Raw genomic sequence first — 15,907 nt, forward strand, 5'->3', positions numbered from 1 at the left:
ATAAATGTTAGTGTTGCTGATTAAGGCTTTAGAATGAAATTGATTTTTTTTTCAAAGAATACATATAAAAGCAGAAAGATTTGACATTATACTATATTTCACCTGGAATGGTGAATCAAAGTTGGAAGTATGTAAAACTTCTACGGATCAAATGCTTAGATTTGATTTCCTAATTTCTCTCCCATGGTTTAAGACCTTAACTAAATTGTTTGCTACTTGAGTTTTTATAAGAAATCTCTGAGAAGAATGGATTCAAGTTCATTCTGGTTGTTAGAATTCCTATCCCTGCCATTTAAATGAGATTAGTTTCCTCGCTGAATATTTCTGGTAGCTGGGCTTACTCCTAGATAATCCTGACTAGATCCTCTGCATGTGCATCAATAACTAAGAGCCAATGTGGTGAATCCTCCTGAGATCTGGAATATCTCCTTCTGTTATGTCTCTCTTGCCTCCCATCAGAGAAATTCTCTGCTTTTAAGTAAGCATATGTTTGAATAAATCCAGACAATATAGAATAATCTCCTTATCTTGAAGTCTGTAACATGAGTTACGATAGCAAAATTACTTTGCTTTGTAATATAACACATTCATAAATTATAGGGGGTTAAATGTGGGTATTTTGGGAGGGCATGATTAAACCCTAACAATGGTAGGTTCAGTCTTCCTAATAGTGATAGACTTCATAGCAATGTCAAATATTTTTAAAAAGAATGAACACTAACTAATCTATTCTATCACTGCCTTATTTGTCTTTTCCTTTGTGATGGTCATATGGTTATCATTCAAAAATTTGTTGCAAATAACTTTCTCCAACCTATTTCTAGCTATTGGCTTCAAAAATAACAGATACCTATGTTAATAAGTCCATTAAATTAAGAGTCAGCTGGAGCACCAAGGATTGATTTTTTTCAACATACTCATTTTTGTATTGTTAACTACGTAGGATACAAGCAACTTAGAATGATAGAGAATGTTCACCATTAGAATATAGTATTTTCTCAATAATTAAGTATAATTATTTACTGTTCCTGAAGGACTGTAGACACCAATTTAAATTTTAAGGTAGGGAAATATATTTAATATATTGGAAAGTTGTATGACAGATTTAAAATTATTTTAATTACTCCTTATGTCATTTTAAAACTTAATTTAAAAAATAAATTAGCTGTGACACATGACTATGCATCTACTATGGTAGTTTAACTTTCCAGTTTTCAATAAGCACACATTTGAATATTCTGTGGTTTCTATAAACTGGTAATGACAGAAAATGTTGCCAATGAAGTAATAGCTCATCAAGCCTTCCACAGAGCACATACTTTCTCAAAACAGTTTAAAAAAGAATTGATTCAGCTTCCATGTGAAACATCATAATGGCTATGAAAACACATAGTTTAAAATATTTATTTTTCAAACCTTAAAATCTTAAATAAACTGGTGAATCATATTTTAAAATCCTATAATTAGTCTTCAAGTTTCTGCCATTTTATCCACTGCTCTTACATATTCTAGTCCCTGACACATAAGCAGTCACCTTAAAATACCAAATTCCAAAGAATTTAATTCAATTAGTCTCACTGGCGTTAATGTCATAAGTGTAAAAAGTGCTTGTATTCTGTATAAGCAGGGACTTACTTAGATGCCTCTTCCTTTTAGAATTCTTCACTCACTCAATGATCAATCTTGTCATTTTTATTTCTTTACACTAGCATCAAATATAAATTAGAAAATAATCTTAGTTGTCATGATTTGATTCAGGTCTTCACCCTACTTGCAAATGACCAGATACATCAAGACCTATTAGGGACAGAGAGTCAAAATACATTTGGATTTCATTTGAGAACTCTTTGGGGGCTTTATTTCATGATTATTCCTAAGATTCTTTTGCTCAAGAATGTAGGAGGCAAGTAGTTGCAGTGTGTTAATCTGCTGTTTTTGACAGTCGCATTGGGTATTGGTGTGGTTCGAGTCCTGACTGCTCAGTTTACAATCCAGCTTTCTGCTGATGCACTTGCAAAGATAGTGAATTATGGCCCAAACTACTTGGGCCCCTGACACCAATATGGGAGACCCAGATGGAATTCCTGGTTGGTGGCTTTGGCCTGGCCCAGTCCTGGTACTTACGGCCACTAAGAAGTGAATCAGTGGATAGAAGATTATCTGTCTATTTTATTTATATCACCCTGTATGTGATACTCTGCCTTTCAAATAAATAAATGGATATATCTTAATAAAAGTAATACACACACATAAACATATATATATATATATATACACTCAGTTATTAAAGTTAGTTTGGTTGGAATTATTCTGTGAGAATCACATTTAAGTCGTTTTTGTTTTAGCACAAATACAGAGCTAATGTGTGGGGAGCAACTCGGACTAGACTAAGTTACTGGAATTAAGACTTATTCTATGCATCTGCTTTCCCACAATATGGCGCTGAGAAGGGAAACAGCTTCTACACAGCTGCCTCCAGTTCAACCAATAAACTGTAGGACCTGCTCCTGATTGGAGGAGAGCAGCGTACTCGGCGTGTGGGTAGCAGAGTTGGGATTGGTGGAAGAGGACTATAAAGGAGGAGAGAGACAACATGCACGAGGAACATCTAAGGGGAACATCTGAGGGAACACCTGTGCAGCCCCCGAGAGAGCCGGCCGGCGGTGTGCCGCTCCCCCGCGGAAGTGGGGAATGTGGCAGGGGGAACCGCCCTTCCACGGAGGTGGAAGGGACGGTGGCCAACCCGGGAAGAACCAGCAGCAAACCCGGGAAGGGCCGAGCAGACGAAAGAACAGCACAGGGTCCTGTGTCGTTCCTCCACGAAGACGGGGAGCGACATAATGGTGCCGTGACTCGGATATGAAGCCTAGGCAGGGCTTAGTGTCGTTCCTCCACGAAGAGGGGGAGCGACACTAATGCATTGCAATTCTATTTAAATTGAAATATTCTATATAAAGTGATACATGCATATTGGAAGTTCAAAACCTTAAACAAGTCTTTCCCTGGAAGAACTAAAAAAATTTGAGCGAGGTCAAACTGGAAATATTCTAGCATGTCTTTTGCCATTTTTATATTAAAGATAGAATGTTAATATACAACCTACTACTAAATCCTATTCATCATATCTCAAAAATGTAAATTCAGGTACAATAAGGAAAACTCATATAATTTGAAAAATATAGAAAATTCCAGGTTACATAGGCTATACAGAGTACAAACAATAAATGGAATTTTTAATTCAAAGTCTAATTTAAATAGCCACTGATGCTACCTAATAAAACTTACATCTCAATAACTCAGCAATTTCATCCAAAAACCTAGGTCCTGTCATGATGAAATTTTAAAGCGTTTTATTCATTTATTTTTGAGAATAGTATGTATATGCTTACATAAAATGATATTTTCTTTAATATTTTGGTAATCTTAAGCAAATAGGAATGGTTTGGATTTTTATTATGCCATATAAAACTACTTTCTTAATAATGGAAGTCAAGGTTCTCTTCTTGTAGCAATCAGAAATTACAGTGTCTGGGAATAATTAAATAATAAGGTCAATAAAAGTAGACACTGCAATTTAAGTCTGAAAATTTGTTTTAAAGATGCATCTATTCTTAACTATAATTTTAAGAAGCAAACATTTGCACTGTGACCACTTCTGTGTCCCAGGATATATTTTTTTATGACTAGGGACAAATCACCAAACTGCTCATAACTTCAAAGCACTTAAACAGGATGGGCATTCGGGGCAGTAGTGAAGACTGTGCTCAGGATGCCTACGTCCCAGCCTGGGTTCTGCTCCTAATTAAAGCTTCATGCTAATGTATACCCTAGGAGGCAGTAGGGCATTGTTCAAGTATTTTAATTACTGCCTCATATTTGGGTAACCAGGACTGAATTCCAAACATGAGCGTTTTGTTTGTCCTAACCCTGGCGGTTGCAGGCATTTGGAGAATGAACCAGTGATTGTGATATCTCTCTATGGCTCTCACTCTCTGTCTCCCAACATTTAAAATAAATAAAGTAAATCACTAAAAGTTTTTTAAAAGCCTCTATAAGGAAGAAACAGCTTTTTTGTTAACTATCAGACAATATGCATGTTAAGAAATACAAATGAAATCAGGATCCTACCATTTACTCTTACTGACCTTTCAATAAATCTGATAGATATATCCACACAAACTACAGAACCACAGAACAAAATGCACTAAACAGAAAACGTGTTCCTTATATCTTTTTAAATATCGTATCATGCCATTATGTTTCTAAGTCACTTCTGACCCTTGATTCCAAATCCTGTTTATAGCATTTCCATCTTAAACATGATGTTTATATTTGCGTCTTTTGGATTTCACCTTAGATCTAGGTAGATGATACAAGCTATGTGACATTAAGTAATTATTGCTTTCTTTTCACCATAGCTTTCTCATTTGCTAAGTAATAATGACAATCTCAGTAACAATCTTAGCTGTTAACATTAATTGAGTTAATCATTAGACATATTCTAATTTTGAATCCTCCTCTGGTAGACTTCGAAGAGTCAGTTCATGGCCTCTTATGAAGAGCTAAACAGAATCCAAATGTTCAAACCCATTTTGTTTTGGACTAATCCACTTTATTTATCAGAGTTGTTAGAAGCTGAAAAAAATAGGGGCCAGAGCTGTGGCGTAGTGGGTAAAGCCACCGCGTGTAGTACTGGCATCTCATATGAACACCTGTTCAAGACCCAGCTGCTCCACTTCTGATCCAGCTCTCTTCTATGGCCTGGGAAAGCAATATAAGATGATTCAAGCCCTTGAGCCCCTACATCCACGCAGAAGACCTGGGAGCAGCTTCGGGCTCTTGGCTTCAGATCAGCTCAACTGCGGCCACTGCAGCTATCTGGGAAGTGAACCAGAGGCTGGAAGACCTCTCTCCCTCTCTCCCTCTCTCTCTCTCTTTCTTAATGCCTTTGCCTCTCTATATCTCTGCCTTTCAAACAAATTAATAAAAAAATTAAAAAATAAGCATGATTCACTCATCATAAACCTATTAAAATATCAACAAAATACATACTTGGTACATAATAAATTTTTTAGCACATAGAGTATGAATTCCAATTATTAAATTGGTTTTGACAGTGATTATTATTAATTAAAATATGTTATTTTATCTACCTCATTGACACTTCAACTATAAATCTGGTATATCTGATTTTTCTAGTCGAGTTTCAGCCTGTGTGCATCCAACCTTAATTCTGAATGTCAGTTCCAGTGCCTATTATGGCTGCGGACTAGCCATGTGAGAGAAGGAACTGGATCAATATTTGTATTAAGCAGGGAAACTTTCTCATTTAATAGGTAAATTGGACATTCTTTTGTTCTCCCAGAGAATAATCTTAACATTAGACCATAGGTTAAAAAATGCCAATAGCTATCAGGAACTGACACATATTATTGGAATTTCAAAACATCTTATTTAAACCCGAAACTGAAGTTAATCCCATAATCACACAAGAAAATAATCCATAATGCCATGTCTCAAAGTAATTAGGATGACATCACCTTGCTATTTTTAAAGGAGATTTCACAAAATCCATAAGCTTGTGTGTGATCTGAGGCTGTGCATCAGAATATATGAATAGCAAGAGATGATACATTTTTTATCTTTAAAAAGAGGAAAGTCTGCTACAATTAGGCCAAGTGTATTCATTATATTATTATGGTTCAAAAGTTCATGAATGCACTTTTGTTAAATACAGACATGAATTGAAATCTATTTTATGTCTGTATTTGTGCTATTTCAGTTACAACATTACAAGATTTTTGTAGGCTTAAAGTCACATGTAATAAACTATCTGGCTTTATTATTTGAATCTGTTTATGAAATAAGAGTTCTATCAGCTATTATATGACCACTGATGTAAGATAAAATTATAAATTACCTTATATCCCATTGTTCTCACTTATCTGAATGCTATCATTGACATAGTTGTAATTAAAATTAAAATTATGATACAATATTATATCCACTTATACTATTTAATTTTAATGAGGACTAAAAAGGTTAGATCCTCCTGTTTATGTAATTTTGAAGGATTAATAGAAAATGTTTTTATTACATGTCCCAGAAAAAATTTAATTTTATTTAAGGTATACAAGTTTCAAGTATTACATATATATAGATTTAAGAACATTGTGAGAGGCTGGTACTATGGAGTAGCTGGTAAAGCCACTGCCTGCAGTGCTGGCATCCCATATGGGTGCCGGTTCTAGTCCTAGCTGCTCCACTCCAGTCCAGCTCTCTGCTATTAGCTGGGAAAGCACTAAAGATGGCCCAAATCCTTGGGTCCCTGCACCCATGTGGGAAACCTAGAAGAAGCTCCTGGCTCACGACTTTGAATCAGCCCAGCCCCGGCCATTGCAGCCATTTGGTTACTAAACCAGCGAATAAAAGACTCATCCCCCCCGCTTCTCTGCCTCCGCCATCTGTGACTCTGCCTTTCAAATAAATAAATAAAATAAATCTTTTTTTTAAAAAAAAAAAGAGCATTGTGCCACTTCCTACTCCACCCTCCCTCCTGCCCATGGGCTCCAACCCTTACTCCTGCTCCCTCTCCTATTCCCACTATTACATTTTACAGAGGTTTGTTTTCAGTTTACTCCATACTCACAAGGTTAACCCTACACTAAGTAAAGAGTTCAACAAATAGTATGAAGAAGAAAAACAAAACACTGTTCTTCAACAGTAGAGACAAAGGCTACAAACAATCATAGAATCTCAAATGCCCATTGCACTCCAATACATTACATTTTAGGTACTCTATTAGTTATCCCAAATGAGGGAATACATATGGTATCTGACTTTTTAGGACTGGCTTATTTCACTAAGCATAATGGTTTCTAGTTGCTTATGTTATATATACACCACACAGTACTACTCAGCTGTACAAAAAGTTTCTTAAAATAAAAAAATAAGCAGATTAAAAAAGTCAGCAAAGACAAAGATTCAGGTAACAATTGTGTAACCACTTTGATTGAGTGAAAACCCAAGGCTACAAAGAACAACCATTAGCACATACTTAAACAAATAAACTATTGGATAAATTAACCAATGAGCAAGTAGAGGAAGTATATCCCATTAAGAATTACATTAAATTGTATAGATAGCCATACTAAAGGAGTGACAGCAACAATACTGCAGTTCTTAAGTGTGTGCTATGTATGCTGACTTTTCCCTGTAGATTACAGTAAAGAGAATAGGGAAAATAATGACTTCAAGTGGAGAAATCTTACAAAGCCTACTTCATCAAGACAACCAAATATCTGCATAAACAGTGATAAAACACATTAAGTATCCTTGATAAGATGTGAGAAAGATATATGTTACATCTGTAATACTTCTCCCATAAATCCAAAATGTCTTATCATGAAAAAACACCAAGAGACAAATTTCAGCATGGGTGTATTCTACAGCAGCTGACCAGCATGCCTCGGAACTCTCAAGATCATCAAAAGCAAGGAAATTCATAGAAATTGTCCCAGCTATATGAGCCTAAGGAGACAGAAAACTAAATGTCACATGATATCCTAGGTGGCATCCTGAAAGCGATGATCATTATATAAAAAGTAAATATGCATAACTGTGGATATTAGTTAATATATATAATACATTGGCTTTTTAAACTGTAACAAGTATTCTACATGAAAATAATTAATAACAGGTGAGCCTGTGTACTGGAGGTCGTACAAAAATTCTTTGCACAGTTTACTCTATTAATAAAAAAGGAAACTAGTTGTGGTATGGTTGTGTTAGAATGAGGTATATAACAACATGGGAGAATGGAAAAAATGCAAAGCTCATAGTAAATGCTTCTTGGCAAGCAGCTGTTTTCTTGCTCAGCCACTATATAATGCTCTAAGCACGGAGTCAAGTCTTTCAACCCTTCTTTCCCCTAGATTTCTGTCTCATGAATGAATGGACTACAAGACTACTAAGTTCCCTCTTAGCTCATTTGTGCTACTTATAGCAAGTGAAGCCACTGCCTGCAACACCAGCTTTCCACATGGGCACCAGTTCATGTAACAGCTGCTCCACTTCTGATCCAGCTCCCTGTTAATGTGCCTGAACAGGCAGCAGAGTATGACCCAAGTGCTTGGGCCCCAGCAGCCATGTAGGAGACCAGGAGGCTCTTGGCTCCTGGCTTTGGACCAGCCCAGCTCAAGCAGATGAGATCATTCAGGGAGTGAACCAGAGAATGGAAGATCTCTCTCCTCTCTCTCTCTCTCTCTCTCTGTAGCTCTGCTTTTCAAATAAGTAGATACATCTTAAAAAAATAAGATTTTACCTTCATACAGCTTACAATATAAATGGGAAAGTGCGCTTGACAGCACTGAAGAAATCAAAATTTACTACAAAATAGAGTTTAAGTCTGGGGTTGCATTACATAAATTCTTTGGACCCCATAGAAACTATTTAGTGCAATGGAAGAATTAAGAAGCAAGTGAAACTAAAGATTCACTCTGAAAAAGTAATAGATATGGATGAAAAGTGAGGGGCCTCACTTTTTCCCAAATGACTAGAATATGATTCTTATATTAATTGCTAATATTACTTCAGTTTCATGCTGTGGACGAGGTAAAGTATTCCTTCAAATCCCTCAATGCTTCAGTATTACCTATAGCATCAAACCCACATGCCTCGCCTACCATATAAAACCTTGCTTCACCTTGCTCTTGTCAGTTTTCCTAGTCCATACCCTTCCACAGGGCAAATAATTTGCACTACAGCAATCCTGAGATACATTAAGTCTACTACATGACATATAATGTTAGATAACATTGTAATTTTGGAAATCCCTTTCCTTCCTTTATAATTTCCTTTATCCTTGGTCTTTTGGTGGCATAATCTAATTTTGTATTTCTTTTGTTTTGCTGGATTCAGCTATGATGCTATCTCATTCAGATTTTTCAAATTCATTTTCAGCAATAGAACTGAATACCCTTATCAACCTTTGCAAAGTTCTCAAACAATGTTTATCACTGCCCTCAATTTTGTAAACACTAGCTACACTCTTTTACTATTGGTGAAGCAGACCATGTCATAATCATCTTTATATCTAAATAATACGGAGAAAATGATGATGAGGATGAGGATGATAGGATGAGGATGATAGAAGTAATGATGGAAAATGATTTTGTCAATGAATAGTGGCTTTTGTGTCACACACTGCATTTGAGTCTTGAACTAAAACCAAGTTGTCAGACCTTGTTTCATTTTACTTGCCCATTTAATACATAAATGTGCCCAATGGATATTGTTCACATTTAAATTGAGGGATTCCCTTTAATATGGCCTTATTTAAATATTAAGCACTAATGAGAGTATAACAGGAACAAAAAGAAATTCAAGATGAATAGGATCTGCTTGTGCAAAAGAACTAATGGATAAATACCCTAGATAAACAGCAGAGTCTCCTCAACCTCATGCAGTGCAAATTCATATTATAGTCCACTGCTTTATGTTTTTCAGTAATTCACATTTTCTGTATCACTGGAAGTATACCATATAGAAATTAGCAAATATCAGACATCGTTTACTTGCTTGCCTTATTCTACCTCAGAAGCTTTGCTCTCAGTGAACTTCTGTTTCCTATGACCTACCAGCTAACTACATCTATTTTTGGTTTCTATCACAAACTCCTTTATAATGAAATTATTTGAGGAGTGAGGTAAGAGAAATCAGTTGACACAAAACATTGTCATTATGATAATAATTCCTTTATTCACCAAAGACAGAAATGTCACTTATAACATTTCTTGAATTGATTTCAGAGGGATTAGTTTCCTTGCCTTACTAAAGGGAGATCCATATAATATTCTTACAGAGAAAAATATCAGAGTGATGGGTATTTACCATCGTTTTATAATTTCTTAATTTCTTTTAGACTTCAATATATTTTTCAACTATTTAAACAAAATTTAGCTTAATAAACCAAGTGTAGCCATATAATACAGTGTTTGAATGCACAGAAAATATGTGCATCACATAACTGTTTTTATCTGGTTACATGTATGCTAAATCAATGTGCATATAATGGTTGAAGAAAAAATGCAATATGTTAAATGTAAATTGGAAACCTTGAAAGTTATATTTATTCACATGTATAACTTTGGGATTATAGCTTTTTGAAAAAGATTTGCTTATTTATTTGTAAGACAGAACAAGAGAGGGAAAGAGAGATCTTCTATCTGCTGGTTTACTCCTCAAATGGCCACAATGACCAGGGATGAGCCATGCTGAAGCCAGGAGCCAGAAACTCCATCTGGGTCTCCTACGTATGCAGCAGGGGACTACACACTTGGGCCATCATCTGCTATCTTTCTGGGAACATTAACAGAGTGGGATCTGAAGCAGAACAGCCGAACTCCATTTGGCACTCTAACATGAGGTGCTGGCATTGCAGGTATTGGCTTAACCCACTGTGCCACCACATTTGCCCCTGGCATTTATGGTTATAAATACAACACCCTTACTGGTAAACAGTCTTAAATTGGTTACTGTTAATCCAGTTCTATTTTTGAAAGCTATTAACCTAGACTTCTGCTTCTGTTAATCATGAATCTAATCATTGTCACAAGCCTATTGTCAGAAGATGATTAGAAAAGTTACACAAAGCATTTCAGCAGTCTGCTGGAAGGTATCAGATGTAAGAACATGATGAAGTGTTTTCAGGCCAACATCTGGGTACCAGGAGCTAGAATTGACCTCCAGGGAGGTGCACTGAGAACTGAAAGTCTCTTCAGCCCTGAGGTATCTCCAGCGCCTTTAGGGGACTACAGAGAAGGTGAGATGGGGTCTATAGTGTTTATCATTCTTGCGGATCTATGGGAAAAACTGCATTCTGCGTGGCAAATGGAAACTGACCAACTCTTCACTTTCAGCCAGGAACCTGAAAGTTCTTATCTTCAAAGCAGAATGAAATGGAGGCACAAAATCCCACACTATCATAACTCAACTTTTAATTTAGTCAATTGTAAAAACTGAATTGATTTAATCCTGAATTGTTACTGTCCTCATTTTTCCAGCAAAAATGAACTGTCTCTGGAGGCAGCTAGTGTCATGCTAAGCCTCAAATTATCTGTATAACACTTTCACAATTACTTCATCTCTCGATGACTCAAAAATCAGGCCATGAGGAAAGGGTTCAAATAATAAAAATACGTGGAAATAAGGGATAGACAACACACCGTGATTATGGAAGCATTTCATAATGCACATCCTCCACAGGGAACCCCTGCAACAATTACTGGTGCCAGAAATGGCCTGAGAGAATTCAGATGCAGATGGAATTCTGGAGTTGGAATACTTTCTGCCTGGAAGATAATGAGGACACCATCACTCCTGTGTGGGAGATTACAGAGGACCCACCGAAGAAATGATTTTATGAGTGTTCAAATTACCCTGGTGTGCTAAATGGAGATAGGGTACTACTGGAAGTAAATGCCCTGGCAGGTGGAATACATCAAGTGTATGGGAATTATATGACAATAGTACTTGTAACAACAAGGAAATTGGTGGCTTTCTGGGGGGCAACTGAGAATCACAGGATCGCCCCAGGCTATGGATGCTTAACTATCTATTAAAGACTAATGATTATATGTGATAGTCTCCTGGGAGTATATTACAGAGAGTTTATCACCTGCAGCTAAAAAGCAAAGATTGTTAAGGATCAGGGCCATGATTCACTCTCAAAATGCCAAACTCCAAAGAGGTATAAAATTGAAACATAGATAGTTGCTATGTGAAAGGAAGGACCCTGTTAGGAGAAGATGAAACTTGGAGACTTAGCATGGAGATGTTCATTTATTTCAGTTCCCCAGATTATCTGGATCATCTGAACTTGGAGAAATGACATCCTCATCATTTCTCACAATCATTTACAGACAAATTAAAATTCTGTATACAACAAATCAGATTTGAGAGAGTACTTCTTTTTTTTTATTCTTAAAGGAAAAGGTTTATTGATAGGGGAAATCCAACAGGTTGGAGGGAAGGGCAATGAAAAAAAGAGACAGGAGTTGAAAAGGAGAGATCAAAAGAGAGAGGGTGAAGAAGAAACATAGAGAGAGATCTGGAAAGAGAGTGTGTGCACCAGGAGCAAGTCTTGTTACACCTTTGCTGGGGGGAAGGGAAATAGGAGCAGCAAATCCTATTAGGGTGGGGGTGGAACTGACACCTGTGGTTGGGCCATCTGGTCACCTGGCTTCCAGCAATGGTGGCAGGGGATAGAGCCTAGGATGGTGTCCGGGGCATAGATCACACCACAGGTAAGACTGTGCCATTTTACCAACATTCCCCCCTTTTGTATTTTATAAAGCAAATGTTGTATGGGATTATATCAGCCCCAAAAGTCCAGGAGGGACTGAACAGGACCCAAATGAAATAACAAATAATGTGTTTTTGAAATACCACTAATAATCAAAGCTACAAGAAACATTGAGAGCTACAAAGAAACAGTCATAGATGAAGATAACAGTGGATTTGTTTCACTAGTCACTCTAGAGCCTTCACTTACTGAACAGAATGTCAGGCACATTCGCCAACAGAATACACAATTCATTCTTCAAATCTCCCACTATTTTTTTTCTTATTTTTACTTTTACCAAGCATAAATGATTGAAAACATTTTCAGGTATATTTCTGAAGACGTGACTGGAGCTAAAATGAAATTTTCTTTTTATCAAGTTTGTGTACATTAACAACTGTGGGAAAACCAGAACTTTATTGTTCCATGATTCTCAAGTTACAGCACAGAAACATAATTACCTAAATTTCCTCATGGGTGTATGTATGAGGAACTGGGCTCATGTGAACTGGGCTCCATAAATGGGGCATATTCCAGGGAGACATCAATGGAAGTGGCATGAGAAAGTAGTTCCACAACAAATCCATTCAGATGAAGGTGAAATTCGAAACCTTCACCTTTGGGAAACAGTTGTGACTATTTCTAATAGCAGCATCCAACCTGTGGTGTGTGTCCCCCTCCAGATTCTGCTTTCCTTAATAAATGTGAAATCTACTGTTTCTCACTTAGCGCGCTAACAGTTACTCTTTTTCTTCAGCGGGTTGACGTCCTGGCCTGAAGTGCGGGCATCCCATGTGGGCACCAGTTTGAGTCCTGGCTGCTTCTCTTCCAATTCAGCTCTCTGCTATGGCCTGGGAAAGCAGTAGAAGATGGCCCAAGTCCTTGGGCCCCTGCACCCACATGGGAGACCTGGAAGAAGTTCCTGGTTCCTGGCTTCGGATGGGTGCAGCTCCGGCCATTGAGGCCATCTGGAGAGTGAACCAGTGGATGGAAGATCTCTCTCTCTCTCTGCCTCTCCTCTCTTTGTGTAACCTCTGATTTCAAATAAATAAATAAATTTAAAACAAATTTAAAAATGGAAACGTTTTGTATTCTCTAGCAAAGGTATTTTTGTCTTTGTGGACATCTATGTTTACTTTCCTCCTCAGATGCAAGAAAATGCCAGAAGTGTCTGCTATAAAATACATTGTTCAATATATAGACAGACAGGTAGCTATTTACATGATGGCTGTTTTAATAAAATTAAAGACCTGTTTCTTCAGTCTCATGGGTCATTTTAAGAATTTAATAGGCCCATATGACTCACAACTAATGTATCAAACAAGGCAGCTATAGAACAATTTTATCACTGAGCAAAATTCTACTGGAAAGAGCTGTCTAAGGCACTGATAACTTGACTAGGACATATCATCAGCTACATTTACATTAGAGGATCCTTTCTTAATGGGTTAAATGGTTCCATAAGTGGTTTTAAGTTTTGAATTTCATATAAGATAGTGTATGCCTCCTCCACTGTATTATTCTATTTGATTTTGCCAGCAAGCTTACCAGTGATCAAATCAGGTACAGAATTCACTTCATTTTAGAGTAACAAAAATCAAATCTTATTAGCACTCATTACCAAGCACTGAGGTTTTTCTTCAAGCTGCCTTAGAGTGAATGATGTTAAACTCCATTACTGAAATCTCCAGGCTGACGCTAACAGACTCATCCTTTTGGGAAAACAAGTTCATGTGCTGGCATGTGTTGTCATGGGTTAAGCCACCAGCTGCTTATGTGGGGTGCCAGTTATCCCCTGCCGCTCCACTTCTGATCCAGTTCCCTGCTAGTGTTTCTGGGGAAGCAGCAAATGATGGCCCAAGCAACTGGTCCTCTGCCACCCTTGGGGGAGCCCACATGGAGATCCAGGGTTCTGGCTTTTGCCTGGACCAGCCTTGGCCTTGCAGCCATTTATATAGTGAACCATCAGATGGAATCTCTCTCTGTTTCTCTCTTATTTGTCACTCTGCCTGTCAAATAAGTCAATGAATAAATCTTTTTAAAAAAGATTATTATCATAAGATAAGTTTCTCCGAAACCTGATAGCTTAAGCCAGTCAGGATCCAGAGATGATATTACAAGGCTTTGTTTGTATGTAATTTTTACAAATATGTTTGGATTGTAACAGAAAATATGAAAAATGGGGTAAGATGATAGCAATTCCATAAGCTCAAAAGGGATTAAAGGTTAACAAAAGCATCATGTCAAAAATAAACAAGCAAAAACTAGACACATTTATTTTAGAAAGTACAAATCAGGTATAATTATAAATACCTGTTATGCTGAAATTTAAACTCAGCAGACACAAGTTGATATTTGATAAAAATTCACACATTTGTACTTAAACTATTTCATAATATGCTTTCAGAAAATTTACTTATATAAAGGATGGTCAGTATCACCATTTGAATAAAAATTTTAAAAATGAAAATTAACTGCATATATAAATTCAAGCAAATTCATTTCTAAAACTCTTCCTGACTGTATCACATTGCAAAAGGTAAGGAATTTGAATTCTCTTAGGTGTAGAGTGGAATTAATTGTCATAACACAAAACACACAAATCTACCCACTCAGAAAATGCACTTTTCTCTCCCTTGTTTTATAAGATATTTAAGAAATATAAGAAACAATTAAATGAACATGTAAAATATTTGTACAGCTATGTAATATAATATATATTTAAGTATACCCTTTTAATTTTTAAGCTTTTAGCTGAAATCCAAAGCTTTAGCAAGTTTTTTAGGAGGAGAAATTGAGTATACACTTTCAAGCATGCCTTACTATTTGTAATGTCCATGTCAAAACAGGTCTTTTCATAAAATGAATGATTTGTTCCCTGAAATAATCCAGTATTTCTTGTATTATAACTATATTCAGAATGTGCAATACAATTATCACGTGGAAACATCCTCTTAAAATACTATCTTACAAGGAGAAATATGAACTATAAATGAAATACAAATGTAGATGGATGCTTAATTACCTTAATCTGTAGCATTTTCCTTAATAAATTACAACTGTGTTCATCAGTGTGCCTGGAATGCCCAAAAATATAAATGAAAAATATTAATTTTCCATCTTCACACATCAGGTACAGCTAGCATCCATATTCCTGACATGTGACTGGATGTATCTTACTAGATTATACCATGAGTCACTTGGGCAGAATCAGTCTCAACCTCAAATCACTTTTGGTAGAATATTGGGAAGGAAAGATTCAGTCAACTCTTTAACTGCAAGTGCTTTGGAGTAAACAGTGATTAATTGTCAGGTTGAGACAGGATGTTTTCAGCACTTTCTGATTCATCTATACATGTCAAATCATTACCAAGAGGTCCAAAACTTAACCTCTCACTCCTGACTAGAAACAATGCATTTTTCCAGGGTTCTTTATTGGTTTTTTCCTTAACTTTATTTTTCTGACTTTCAAAAATATCAGGAAAATATACATATAACAGCCAAAAAGTCTAAGGAGATGTATTTACCTACATTAGACTCTGAGGATAAACTGATTTCTTATTA

At 36.4% G+C, this 15,907-nt stretch overlaps 1 protein-coding gene across 5 annotated transcripts in view; it reads right to left on the reverse strand.

Annotated features, from left to right (window-relative positions):
• PCDH15 (protocadherin related 15) overlaps positions 1-15,907 on the reverse strand; it is a 1,661,037-nt gene that overhangs the window by 830,712 nt on the left and 814,418 nt on the right. The window contains exon 1 of one of the 5 annotated variants that reach the window (XM_089314074.1): positions 15,369-15,422. The exons of the other annotated variants lie outside the window; for them this stretch is intronic. The gene's annotated coding sequence lies outside the window, so the exon portion shown is untranslated. Of the gene's footprint in view, positions 1-15,368; positions 15,423-15,907 lie in introns of those variants that run through there. 5 annotated transcript variants of the gene reach the window in all.

This window comes from Oryctolagus cuniculus, chromosome 15 (assembly GCF_051225735.1).
Source record: "Oryctolagus cuniculus isolate XC-2025 breed Fujian yellow rabbit chromosome 15, ASM5122573v1, whole genome shotgun sequence".
Lineage (NCBI taxonomy): Eukaryota > Metazoa > Chordata > Mammalia > Lagomorpha > Leporidae > Oryctolagus > Oryctolagus cuniculus.